Raw genomic sequence first — 14924 nt, 5'->3', positions numbered from 1 at the left:
CTGGGCTTGAACTACAAACCTTTTGAGTCGTACTTAGAAATTAATAATGGTACTTAGCATTTGTATAGTACTTTACATTTCCAGGGCACTGTACAGATATCAACTAGAGCCTGCCACAAACTGGACTGTTTTACAGAGGACAAATTACATGACAATTGTTAAAAAGTCTAATTTTTTTATGGAAAAAAATTGAAAGCCAAAATATTTCAACTGTATCAAAATATTTCTGTTTGGAAATGTTCCTGTTGTGTCACATGGCAGTTCTAGTTTCAATTCCTCGTGCTCCCATTCTCTGTCAGCTGGGCTCCCTGGTCAGATATCGTCTTCCATGATACACCATGGTTTCCACTTATGGTGAGTTGCACCTTTCAGTTGCTTCCTGGCTTTTTGCCCAGTGCTCAGTTTACTGACTCAGACTGCCTCTGATCAGAATAATTAATTATCACCGGCCAGATTGTGCGTTCTGAGGAAAATTAATTTGCATAAACTCCCTGGAAGTTACAGAATTTGGGGGAAGAATCCAGACAGAAATGCTGCAAACATTGCTAGTAGTTGTTATCCACTTGATTTTAAATTCCAGACTATACAGATATGTCCCTGCTATGTGATATAGCTGGGAAATCCATGGGAATACGTCCGAGAATTGTGCAGAATGTAACCACAAAATGAGACTTTTGCTCCCCCCCACAATTTACCAGACAGAATCTTTGTGCTGCTGTTGAATAACTGAATGATACAAAGAAGGCAGATTGGTAGTGTCTCATCTCAGGTGTTCAGGGCCTCTCTAGTTCCCTGAATATCATCCTCAGTTGAGCTTGGCTGCATATTAATAAATGTGGTGGAGCCCTGAAGCAGAATGTCTTTCCCCTTTCCAACCCTGAAGTTGTTGGGATGCCAAAATTGTCAAATTAGAGATTCAGCTTGAAGAAAACAGAATACAAAAATAATCAAAACTAGCTGTGATCAAGACTGATTGTTGAGCTCCTTGATCTCCTCTCCAACTTTGCCTGAAGTTCTGCAGATCTGATCACTCTCATGATCAGATGGGCTCATTGCATCTGCCATTAATACTGTTCTTCAGTCATTGCTGAATAGTGTCCATGAATTGTTTTCCATGGGTTTTTGCTACATATAGCATGAGGTTGCAATTGAAATATTTCTGCTTGCAAAACAACTCTAACGATGAAGCTTCAACTAAAATTTTGTAGCTGAAAACCCCCAATATTTTGGTGAAGTTCAGATTCATTTCTAGATCCACATTTTGTGGCTGGGTCAAAATGAACCCTTGTTTCCCAAACCCTTTGAGGAAATTCAGCTCTGGCTCTGAATGTTAAGGGCCAAACTATTGACTGATGAATCTGGCCCTCAAAACTGTTGGATTTCTCTAGGCATCACCAATTTTTGCTGTGGAATACCATGCAATGTACAAATCTGAGATGGGTGAACCTCAGAAGGTTGAATTTCAGTTGCGTTTGGATAGGCACTGAAGGTTAGATGTTTATTTGGACTCTTTGAACCTCTTCCATCTGCAAAATTGGATAGAAATCTCATGAAATCAGAGATTGTTGGTGTGACGCTGGCAGACCAGCTCTTGCTGAGGCCTTAGGCCCCATTCAAGCAATGACAAACACATTTCTGGGAACCAGTCTAGTTCACCTATGTGTTAGCATGATTAAGGTGGGTGCTGGACTTATAACAATGTTATTAGTGTTTGGGCTTCATGAAATGCTTGTAAATCGCTGCATATATTTATCCTAATTATAATGTCTGTATCCCATGCTATAAGGTAATACTTAAATGTCACAGAGGTCTCTGGAAGTCATGGATTCCGTGACCTCCGAGACATAATCGCAGCCTTACTTATCACTAGGGTGACCAGATGTCCTGTTTTTAAAGGGACAGTCCTTTCTTATGTAGGCGCCTATTATCCCCCCACTCACTGTCCCGTTTTTTCACAGTTGCCATCTGGTCACCCTACTTATCACTCATCTTTAACCTTTAACAACAATTATAATTGTTAGATATGGTTTGGACAATGTTATATTTTAGGTCACTAACTAACTAATCTCTGCTTAGAAGGCCCAAGTCAAAGCCCACGGATCTCTTCCCACTGACTTCAGTAACCACTGGGTCAGACCCTTCGTGGCATAAGTTATTTAGGACACCAAGGATTAGGTCCTCGACTGTATTTAGGCTCCTAACTCTCATTGATATCAATGTGCCTTCCACATTCCTATTGCCTTGGAGTGGCTGGGAACACACGCAACGTGGTACACTGTTGTGACTAATGTTCTAAGCTAGTCTGGAGACACAGCTGCGCAGCTGAGCAGCTTTGACAAGCGTGGTGTCAACAACCTGTGCTGGTAAGACTCTTTTGCCACTCTGTGGGCTTTGCTGTTTGTTTAATAAAGGCTAGCCAGGTTGCTGAGGAAATCCAAATGCGTGCCTTGGGATTCTTTGATACAGAGTACTCCTGTTGCTTCAGAATCTCACTGGGTTTTTTTAATGAGCAAACTTTCTCTTTACACGCTTCTTTTATTACACCGTGCTACAGTTATGGCCAGGGAAGGGTATTAAACTCTATGGACATCCAGGCCGAGAGTTTCAAAGCAACCTGAGGGCATCAGGACCTCAATGGCATTGAAATCTAATGGGAGTGGCAGCTAGCTCCTGTAATCCCATTTGAAAATTCTGACCCCAAATGCTTCTTTGTAACAGTGATCACTCAAAAAAGTGATTTATTTTATTCTCAGTAACATAATGTGTTTAAATAAGTGTAGCTACAATGATTGCTTTAGCAGCTGTAAAAAACAATTCACCTCCCCTATGTCCTCTCCCCTATTAAAATAACTTCTATTCCATAACAATGGTCTCTAGTGACAAATCCACTGGAAAGAAATACATTCTCTATTAATTAATTCCATACAAAAAATCAATGGCACAGACTCAGTACACAGTGTTAGAGTTCATCTTAATCAAATACACACAGGATCACTCTCTGTATACATTGTGACAGTGTTTTACTTTGTAGTCCTCAATGAAATGAATGGACCAAAAACTCAAATAGCTGAACCAGACAGATTAAATGCATGCACAGTTAATTCTGATGATCAATTCTAACATCCCTATGGGACTCTGACATTCTCCCAGGTTCAGGCTGGGGGACACTGGGATATCACTCTCCCGTTTGTCTGGAGTGCATCCAGTGTATGAAGGAAGTTTCTGGTGTAGGTCCAGAACTATGCACTAAGTACACCACAATGGATTTTACCTGGATGTGTCAAGAAAGGCAACTAAATAAAAATGACTCATTTTCAAAATGGTGTAACTACGGGTCCCATGGACCTCAGTGGGATTTTGGGATTCTCTGCACTTGTGAAAATTAGCCACTCTTTCATTTAGGCCTAAATATGAATTTAAAAGTCTAACTTTAGGCAAAGTTATGATCTTTGTGTTTTCTTTTATACAACTGATGCTATATTGGATATACAAACAATTGCATGGAATTACACTGAACAGTATCCAAGTGGTTAATGCACAGGGGCCCATTTTTAAATTTTTAAATGGTGGAAGCAGTTCTCCATTACACTTTCTTAAATACACTAGAAATGGTTTTGTCCAGTCTACACCAGCACTGAAGCCATTTCCAAATGGGTTAAGGGAGCATTTGTATCAACTGCTGCAGGACACAAAAAGATGCACATGCCTCTGACTCAGCAGAAATATCCCCTTCTTTACTTGAATTCGCTAATTAAACCAACCAACTCAAAATCACTGTTCAGATTCTTCCCCTAAGTAGGGGTAGTCCAGCAACTCCTTCTCTCTTTTCCAGGGGAGGTGCAGTTCTCAGGCCTGAATGCTTCAGTTTGTTCCAGAGATGGTCCCTCTATCAGAGCAGTCAGCTCTCTGACGCCTGTTTCTCTCAACGATCCATGGTGGAATTGGAGAACCTTTGGAAGACTGGATAATCTCATGCAGGGGAAGGGCCATGGCTGCTTGGAAAAGAGTGATTTTTACATCTGCCTTGACGCATGGAGCAGGGCAAGCCAAGAAGATGGAAAATAAAATAAAATGTTCTCAGTTGGCATATTACAAATCCTAAGCAATCTGCGGTGTTCTTAAAACCCAGAACCCCGTGGCCAACCTGACATTTTTGTGGCACAATGAACTGTTGTGATATAAAATGAAGTAGTATTCCACATCCCATTGAAACATACAGTATTGCCTCATTGTTACACTCTGCAAAAGAGTAAGTTGGGAAATAGGAAAAATATCATTAAAATGTTCCAACCAGCTCTCCTCTGCATACCACAGAATACAGGGCCTGAACCTTCAGCTGGCGAAAATTGGCATAGCGCTAGCAAAGCCAGTGGAGCAATGCCAATTTACATCAGCTGAAGATCTGGCCCATGATATCATCCAATCAGTTGCTAATTCAGAATCAGGAGATTCACCTTTTCTACACCACGGCAGAATGAGAGGCTGAAGAAAACCAACAAAAGACCAAAAATAGGTGAGTACGTTCCTGCTGACATTATTAATTACGTTGGGGCACCAAGATCAGGAATCAAAAAGCAGCTGCTGTACTTCCTGCAGCAATTATTAGTTATGTGCAAATGCATGCAAACAGGTGCATTGTGTCTCATTTTGAAAATCTGGTTCTTATGATTCTGTCTGTTGTTTCTAGACTTAAGGTTGGGACTACGCTAGGCCAGAACTGGGGAGAAGTTAGGGAAGGTGCTGCTCCACATAGAAACCAGTGTTCAGCTTTCCAGAAAAGGCATGTAAGCTATGGTGGCTTTGAGAAACAGTAACAGACCCTCTGTGCCACACACGACCCAACAGGACAGCTTGCGTAGCCACAGGAGTTTCTGTGGCAGCCAATGGTAGCATAATTTCACAGCTGTTGCTGACATAGTAGGAGCAGAGTAAGGAGTATAGGTGGCTTGTTAAACCTAGGGTTGTCCTCTGCTAATCCTGCATATTCTTGGTCTCTTCTTTTTTCACACTCCATGCTTGCTACCTCCTTCCCACCACCAGAGGCTACATGTCACAGAGTGACTGTCGAATGTACTGAACTTTGTGTGTAGGGTTCAGTGGTGTTACTCTCCACGGGGTGGCCCATGATAGGACCTACTACGAATTATAGACTCGGCTGGTAGCACTACCTATTACTGAGGTTGCCTGACACTTCCCATTATATACTCCTGTTTTCAATAGTTTATAGCTTTACCAAACTTTAACCATTTGGGATGTAATTTTCACATCAAAGGTGTCACTCTGTTTTGTTGTTGTTTTTTTAAAGTTCATCCAAAAGAGTTCAGCCATTTCCAAGAATGAGACTAGGGAAATATACATTGTTCTGTCCCTCTTTAAAAAAAGTTCTGGTGACCTTTCCTTTGAGCAGGTCGAGTGCCTCCATGCATTGGAAGTACTTGAAATTTGTGGGGCAAAGGTGGCCTTTGTCTCAGGGAGGTGCCTTTTACCATCCCTGTGAAAATCCATCCAAATTTGGCCCACAGACCGGATGTGGCCCGCGTGCCGTAGTTTGCCCACCTTTGCTGTAAAGGCTGCTCCAGGGTAGGGTGGGGCTGGGCACTGGAACTGAGAGGAGTGATCCTGTCTCTCCTGTGCTCTCAAGACATCCTGCTCTCCTCCCCTACTGGCACCCAGGCAGCGTGGAGGAGGAAGCCATCTGATTTGAATGCAGAGAGGAGACAAAGTTGGATGATGGGGTCGGGGGGGGAAGGAGTAGATTGGGACAAGGAGTCTGATGAGACTAGGATTAGATAAGGAAAGAGAACCTGGAATTGGGACAAGCTGGGCAAGGAGACTTGGACTGGCTAGGCTGTGTAATAAAAGAGGCCATTGTCTCTAGGACCCTGCCTCATTTGTTGCAGAAGTTGGAAGGTGTGTAGTGAATGAGGCAGGGTTCACTCTCATGGTTAAGGAAATTGAATGCTGCCCTGGAGAACTGGATTCTATCCCTGCCTCTGCCACAGAGTTCTATATGATGCTGGGCAAGCCACTTACACCAAACTTTTCACAGGTGGCCGCTAATTTGCGTTCTCCTCATTTTATGGGTTCCCAGCTTGATATTCTGGGATCTGACCTGCAGATGTGCTGAGCACTCACAGCTGCAACTGAAGTCAGTAGGAGCTATGCTTTGAACATAAAACATTATGTAGCACTTTAAGTATTATGAAAATTCAAGTCCTAGATCGCTCAACTTGGGCATCCAACATTAGTGGAAACTTTTTATCTTAATCTCTCTGTGCCTCAGTTCCCCATATGTAAAATGGGAATAATACCACTCCTTCTTGTCACAGGGGTATTGTGAACATTAATGTTTGTGAAGCCCGTAGGTCCTATAGTGATGACCACCATAGAGAAGCCTATGAGGAAATTAATATTGCTGTCTTCAAAGCAGTGTTTGAATAGCATGTGGTAAATCAGGCATCAGATCACACACTGAACAATGAAGAGAAAACAAAATATTGAGTAGCTCGTTAAATCAACATTGCCCATCCTGTGTACTGAATGAAGCAGGGGAGGGGACCTGTGGGGAACAAATAGTAGGTGATCATGTAATTAAGACTGCATTATATTACATACACACAAGGATCCCGACAAAGGTTGCATGGACAATCTTAATTCTGGCATTTCTGAACTTTTGAGTGGCTGAGTTTACAATCTTAATATGTTCTTTTAAGATAGCTAATATTACATACAAAAATCTAAGGGAGAACTCTTACGGATCAAACAGTGGAAGCTTATGTTTGTGCAGATCAAGGTTCTATCCCAGCTCTCCTAGGTTTGCAATGCATGATTTGTATCCCATTTTCTACCACCCTAGGATTCAGTGCAGGATGAGAATCTGTCCAGGAGCCACACATTTTTGAGGCAACCCCCCCCACCACCTTCTACACACTTTCAAGCATCCGATGAAGTGAGCTGTAGCTCACGAAAGCTTATGCTCAAATAAATTGGTTAGTCTCTAAGGTGCCACAAGTACTCCTTTTCTGTTTTCAAGTAGGAAGAGGACTATGTAGGTCATAGTCATTGGCCACTTGAGAGGCTGAACCTGTGCTCACATCAGGGAATGTGCATTTTATGCCTATTTTATATCCTAGAGTGACTCGGGTGCTGGAGAGGCATAGTAACAGCTTTACTGACGTGAAGAAACATTTGTTTGTTCCTCTCCCCCGCCCCAGTAATTAATATTTAAATCAAAAGTTCAAAAGGTACCAGGGCTGCAGAGATTACACATGCCAATCAAATGCCAAAGAACCATCTAGCTATCAGCCCAGAGTCCCAATGAATGTATTAATAAAAACGTGATCAGAGATTGATAGTGTTAAGTCATTAATTATGTAGGCTCTTCATGTTTTATTGATGTGTTCTTTAACCGTTTGGAAGGGTAATGTGATCCTCTGAATCATAATGGTGTCAAAAATCTTCATGCTGCAACCTCAGGCTTCTTTTTGAGCTCGGTATGCACTATGAATAAGTCGGCAGGATGCTTACTAAAGATACAATACCACGATGCAGCTCCTGCACCACGAAAATCCATCTTCCTTGTTTGTAAATAGAAGCAACTTCCTAATTGCCCCCATCGGTCATCATTCACTCCCCCCAGTCCAACGTCAATGGATTCAAGAGTTAATTTGGTGGAATGCTGATCGGGTGATCTGAAATTTGTGTAGGAGTTTTTTTGGCCCTGGAGAAGAGAAAACTCTGTGTGATAAGCTGGGGGCGACTTGCAATCTGATTCTTGGTTAAATGGAAAGTTTTACACAGTAATAATCCGGTTTCTGAGTTACACTTTAGCTTTCTCACATGAAACTCTTTAACTGTCAAGTTGGCTAGAGCAAGACGCAAGGCAGCCAGCGTGATATTTATATCCTTTAAAAGTGTATTTTCAGCTTAATTGCAAAGGCCACATTTTTCTCAGGGGACCTACTCTAGCCATACAATGTTCTTGGCTTGGCTGTGCCATAGGCTTTGTGCGGTGTGAACTATCTGGTTGGATAATCCCTGGCTTTGCACGGCTATTTTAATCAGTGCCTTTATACTATGGGCCAGACTCTCAGCTGGTGTAAATCAATATAGCTCCAATGACTTCAACGGAGTTACACAAATTTACACAGTTGCAGAGCTGGCCATGTACCATCGCCTTTATTATAATCCAAAAGTCATATTTTGTTCATGGTCAACGTTCTGCTTCCAGTAAGAGTTACATGCATACAAATATTGTCATGAACATTGCAGTCTGAACAATTACCATGCTGGCATATATAGATGTTTACACCAGCCATTCTAGGTCATCAGGGATCTAAGAACAGGAACTCCCAAAATAACATGCCCCTCAACCATGGGAATAGAGATACAATTATAGACATAATTTATAAGAAATACGAAAGTTCTATCCCTAAGAGAAAACACAGCGACAAAAAAGTGACACATACATACACAGGCTCAGAAGTGACCTATTCTATTCATTAGAATAAGTGTACATAGAATATATCAAAATTGTGACTATTAAGGGTTCATACAGATTTCAAGATGTGTTCATGAGTAGTACTGCCAAAGACAACTGTTCAAAGATCAGGCGTGAGCCTTTCCGCACCAAAAAAAGTGTCTTCAGAATCACAAGATTTTTATCAGTCATTAATCTGGGGTTCTTCTTATTGCCCTTCGAGTTTCTGAGCCTTCAGGAGTCACATTGGCAAGCTTTTCTCCTTAACTATGGAGGGTAAAAACTTATTTATAAAAAACTGAAAGGACCAGCAGCAATGGCCACCACGACAATACCATGTGACTTAGGTGACCAATCACACAATGTGTCCAACAAATGCTCAAAGTAATAGGTGAGACAGGGCGTTGTTGAGCAATATGTAGAGTGAAATCCATTACATCAACCACCCATTGGAAAATTTTAACAGCAAACAAATTCATGCAAGTCAATCTCTGTATCGGGATAATTCACAAACAGAAAAGAGGCGAAAATTAATCCTGGTTCATATTTAAAGAAACCACACTCATATTCTCCATTACGCCCCCCCCCCACTCCCCTTTTCTGTATAAGGAATTTTTAATAAGAATTACTATTTAACAACATACAGACCAGAGGAGTCACCAGCTTTACCACAGAACCAGAACAGGGCAGGCCTAAGGTTCCGTGGGAAATCTACAGAACTCACTCCAGGGGAAGTTCTACTGAAGATACACAGATTCAACATATTCCCACCTCCCAGATCATTTACTTTGGAGGCCACAGTAGCTGCCTCGGTTTCCCTCTTGGGAGGTGGGCTGTCAGCATCTTTGGTTGCTGCAACTGATAGATCTTGAGGCGGGATTTGATAGCTGCTTTCAATGATCTGAAAGGGGGCTCCAAAGAGGATGGATCTAGACTGTTCTCAGTGGTATCAGATGACAGAACGAGGAGTAATGGTCTCAAGTTGCAGTGGGGGAGATTTAAGGTTGGATATTAGGAAAAAACTTTTTCACTAGGAGGGTGGTGAAGCACTTGAATGGGTTACCTAGGGAGGTGGTGGAATCTCCTTCCTTTGAGGTTTTTAAGGTCAGGCTTGACAAAGCCCTGGCTGGGATGATTTAATTGGGGATTTGTCCTACTTTGAGCAGGGGGTTGGACTAGATGACCTCCTGGGGTCCCTCCCAACCCTGATATTCTATGATTCTATGATCTTCCTCTGCCTTCATCAAGGATTTATGCCAGCTTCTGCTTCTCTGGACCTGGGAGTCATTCTAGCCCCTAAATCCTTAGGTTGTGAAATCGTAATCCAGCTCTGATGGCTAAGGATTCTGACTTCAGGTGAGAGAAATAAACAGGAGAACTTAGAAATATAGAATCAGATCCTCACCTGGTGTAAATGGGAGCTTCTCCATTGACTTCAATGGAGCTTCATCCATTTACCCCAGCTGAAGATCCAGCTGAGAGGGCCCATTTTTAAACAAATGCCAACTACTCTAAAAAAAAAACAACAACCCAACGGGATAAGCAATGGAGCAAATATACTTTCGCAAGCCTGTTTCCAAGCAGAGCTTTTCTCAGTCTGCCGTGAGGCCTTCAACTGATCTTTAAATAACAAGCCAATAAAAATACCAATTGATATTCATGTTCTCCCTGAGGATATATAAATGACATTAGTGCTGAGAATGTTTTATGGTTGTATTTTGTTTACAAACTGGAAGGTGGCTGAGTAACAATATACTTTAAGGATAGGTCAGAGTATAAATAGCCTACTCCCGGAACATTGATAAGAGTTTTCAGGCAGATAAGCTATATTTACAATAATGCAAACTAGTTACACTGTATTCTTTCCCATGGTAACAGGCTGCTCATTGTATATATCCTGTACATGGATAGACATGAAGCACAAGAATTATGTGCTGATCATCTTGGCTAGTTCTGCTCATCTCATCTACAGGAGAGAAAGACTCATGTGAATTTATTCTTCATTAAAAAAAGGATTAACTGGAGATGATTTTGGGAAGACGTCCAGCAGGCTCATTACTGCACCATTTTGCCAGCCCCATCCCTCTTCTCCACCCCAGCCAGCACACCAGAATACGTAAATGAAATGGGAGTCTTAAAAGTTATTGGGCAGGGGTGGTGGTCGGAAGAAACGTGTGTCACTCAATGTGTGTTGTGGCTAGATATGTGCTGGTGGGAGCTCCTGGAGCCCCTATTTAAATCTCTGCCACTACACTGAAGAGGTAGTTTAGTTGATTTCATTGCAGGGACATATCCCGCAGTTCTTCACCCTTCCGCAGAGAGCACATAGAATATTGTTGTGGAAGAGGCTTGCTAAAGTAATGGCAGTACATCACTGAGATGGGCTGAATTCTTGTTCTGAACCCATCGGGTTCTGTGTTCACTACGCACTCAGGGCCAGATCTGGGACTCTGAACAGGCCACTTCGTACCATCAGGGGCCTCGGCTGGTCTAAAGATAGCTATTCAGTCTTTACAGTAGCCCCTGCAGGCTCTCTTTTCGCTGGGCCCAGTGGGCAACTGAGGGGAGGTAGTGGGCATTCCAGGCTGCAAATGAAGGAGGCAAGAGGGGGTGAGGCTGGATTATGATATCCCTACTGATCCCTGATGGGCAGAACTGTCTCTTCATGACTGTTTCCAACCATTGCAAGTCTGGGCAGCTTTTGGCTGTTCCCGGTATCAGGAGAGGGGTAAAGGTGGCTTTGATCCTCTTCCCTCAACCCCCAGCAGTGCTGGACTCTCTGCTGCTGAGTCTGAGGATTATCTAAAGTCATTCTGGGATTTACCAAAAGGTTTGCAAACCGCGGCCTGGTTTTGAGTGAAGTTGGCCCCATTGTTGCAAGAATCTAGGCTAAATCATGGTTTCCATCGGAGATGGGCTCACACTAAGCCATGCCTCAGAACGACCCAAACTTTAGAGACATTTAAAATCCAAATCACTATCCAGAGCTGATCTTTGGCTAACTTTGCCACTGTCAAGTAACGGGCCAAGCCAGATCCAAACATCCAGAGCTTGTGCATGCTTGAAATCCAGATTTTGAGTATATGGCTTAAGGCCATCTGTAGTACCCCAGGTTGCCATTCTAGCCCCCCCCCCCCCCCCCGCCCCGCCTTAAGTCTTGCAAAATGTAGTCGTTTTCCTAAAGCACCTTCTCTTGCAGCCATGTGATTATGAAAGAAGTTCAGCTTTCATTTAAAAACAAAAATCTAACCCTCATTGTTGTGGAGAAACAAACTGAAAACATGAATCCTAAAGAAAAGAGGAAAACCAAAAAGAATATATTCTTTCCAAAAAAATCTCATGATTTTTGAATGGCGGGGGTTGGCAACACTGGAATTGGACAAGAAATCAGCTGAAACTCAACTTCCTGAATTGGGCTGTGAGATTCAGTTCTTTTGAACCTGAGAGTTAAAGGGTACAACCTCCAGGGAAAATAAAGGCATGAACCTGAATATAAACTGAAGGTCTGTGTTTTTCTGGACTCTGGTTATGTCGTGTAATGAAACAAAACAGGTTGTTTCTCCTTTGCAGCTACTTGAAAGTAGGTGTTTGCTTGAACTAAGTACTTAAAGTTTACTTGGAAGAGGGTGGATAATGCTTAACTCTTGCCGACATGTGCAACCTATTGATGCTGAGCACGTTTCAGTTTTTTCACCTCAGGTCAAACAGACACTTACTTGCATCTAAAATGGTCACCCTGGCATATCTCTGGTTAGTTGACTGTGCTTTTCATGTAGCTTTTGCTTTAATTAAACCCTCCTTGATATGAGCTGCACCATCGTCCGGACAGGATTTTAATAATCAGGTCAGCAGACAGGTTAATACAGTAAAACCAGAATATTGTTCTTATATGTGTTATCAGACTGACTTCAAATCAGGTGCAGGTGTCCTCTTCAGCCCCTCCGTTACATAGTCCAAAGTGACTCTCAGTCTGGAGGACAGTTTGATGTGGCTGTTAGAGGCAGTGTGACTAGTGGTTACAGCATGGGAGTAAGAGCCAAGAATACTGGGGTGAAATCCCGGTCCCATTGAAGTGACTGGCAAAACTGCCGTAAGATTTCAGATTCCTGGCCATATTCCTGACTTTGCAACTGATTGGGTATTGGTTTCCCCATCTATACAAGAGCAGAACAAGATTTATCTGCTTGTGGGAGCAGGGGGCAGGCAGTGGGCTTCAGTTAGTTACTTGACTGTAAAGTGGTTCAGTCAACAAGCTCAAGCAGGCATTGAAGGGCAGAGCTGGAAACAGACCTCATGAATGCTAACTCCCACTTCTCTGTTCTTTCCAGAGACTGACTGTACCAGACTCCCTCCTCCCTACAGACAGGCACGACTCTGCTAGGGTTCTCCAATGTCTCAATTTGAATTTGTGCTCACTCAGTCACACCTGCCCAAAGGAAAAGCTCTGTGTGTGTGTGTGTGTGTGTGTGTCTGTGTGTGGGGTGGGGGTGGAATCTGGGAGGTGGTTGTGGATGGACACCCTATAGCCAGCACCACCACCTGTCCAGGCAGGAAAGAGTTCCAGGACAGGAAAAGACATCATACTGGCCAAGTCCTCTGTTCCAGTATTGGTTGGGTGATGAGTTCAGATGGGCTGGAGAGGCTGTAGCAACCTCTGTGCAATCTGCACCCTAACTGCCACTGTGCTAAGGGCCAATGAGATCCATGCAAAGGCAGATCTGCTTCTCTGAGCTTTCTCCTTCCTTATCTCCAACCCTCAGGGCAACAAAGAGAAAGCCACAAAGGGAAGCACCCTCCTTTGCATACTTTCCCTTTCTAGCTTTGCAGAAACACACCAGTTCCACTGCAATGGAACTCCTTACATCAGTGGAGCAGAGGCAGGATTTACTACTAATGTATGTGCCTATCTAAGCACAAAAGAAAAGCAGTTCAGGGTATCTCCAGCTGTGCAAAATGCCGCAGAGAAATCTCCCTAGCTGAATTTTATATCCTGGGGTATCAGAAAATTGCTTTAACAGTTAAGTTCCCCTAGCTTTCCTGTTACAGACAGTTTGTAAACAATAAGCCAAAGGGTTGCACAAGAATGCACAGGCAGGTGCACAGGAAATTGTATTACTCTATTTGTTGCTGTGGAAACACGCATTATGGGACTGACTAAAACTATGCAGTGAGATATTGAATAAACTTGTTAGAATTTAAAAAAAAATTAAAACTGAATATTAGTTTTAGCCAGAGAGTGTTTTAGCTGCAGCACAGTTATGTAAAGCCAGTGACTCAGAGCGAAACGGATATTGGGTCCTTCCGTTTGGGTAACAGGTTTCCCTCGCATCTTATGGCACATGGCCAACAGAAGCTGTAGGGAATGATTTTCCATTGGATTACCTAGCTCTCCCAGGCACTTTTGCGATCTCCCTTCTAAAGCCTGCTCTACACACACACTGTTTGTAGTGTTGTAATTATATCGTTAGGTGTTACTTTTTACCAGTATAGTTATTCTGCTACATCCCGTAATGTGGGCACAGCTATAATGATATATCCTCTAAAGGTGCTGTATTCCCCTTCCCATATGGGAATACTATCCCAGTACAAAGCACCTTCATACTAATAAGAGCATCCATGCTAAAGGTTTGCACTGCTTTAACTATACAGGTATAGTGCACACAAAGCCTAATGTTGCTGTTATCATGAGGGAACATCTTTGATTAGATGAGTGTGAAGCCTATATTTGTTTGAATTATGACCAACTGTATCCTAGTGACCTGTACTTTGGTTTCAGTTTAATTGCTGGGCAAAGCTGGACTTGCTCACCGAATGCCTCCAACTCACGGCAGCCTTTGTTCCAGCACAGTCACCTACTCACACTCCGGATGATTAAAGAGAACAGTCAGGTGAAACTGAGGAGGCTTGAACTATTTTGCCTGCTAACCATCACCATTTTTCTTTTAAACAAGGCCCGTTTCAAGCTGGGGGACACACTCAAAGGCCACACAGGGAGTGCCATTTTTAGTGTTTTATTCAACAAACCAGCATTTCCAAAGAAAAGCGCTTCATTGAAAAATTCCCAACCAGCTCTAACAGAAAGCCAGCACAAATGTAAAGACATGATTTTTTATAGGCATAGAGACTGAAGTGTGTAAATCCTCACCTTACAAGACCCGTACACCAATCTACCTCTGTTTACATCTCTGATCCTATTTCCTCCTCCTTCTACCTCAGTGATTCCTGTGCTTCCCTTTTTACCACCCCCATATTTTTGTTACTTTCTCCCGCTAATTTCTTTTTTCCAGACCATCCCTTCTGTTCAGAACTACCTCTTCTCTATTCAGATTTCTTCTCCCCGCCCCACCACCACCGCCCAGAAAGGCTTTCAGTAAAGATTTCCCTAAATGTGTCTGAAATCCAGAACTTCATCTGAGGCATCAGAGGTCTTTGAACTCCAACATGT

This window comes from Lepidochelys kempii, chromosome 7 (assembly GCF_965140265.1).
Source record: "Lepidochelys kempii isolate rLepKem1 chromosome 7, rLepKem1.hap2, whole genome shotgun sequence".
Lineage (NCBI taxonomy): Eukaryota > Metazoa > Chordata > Testudines > Cheloniidae > Lepidochelys > Lepidochelys kempii.
Note: the sequence above shows the minus strand (reverse complement) of the source record.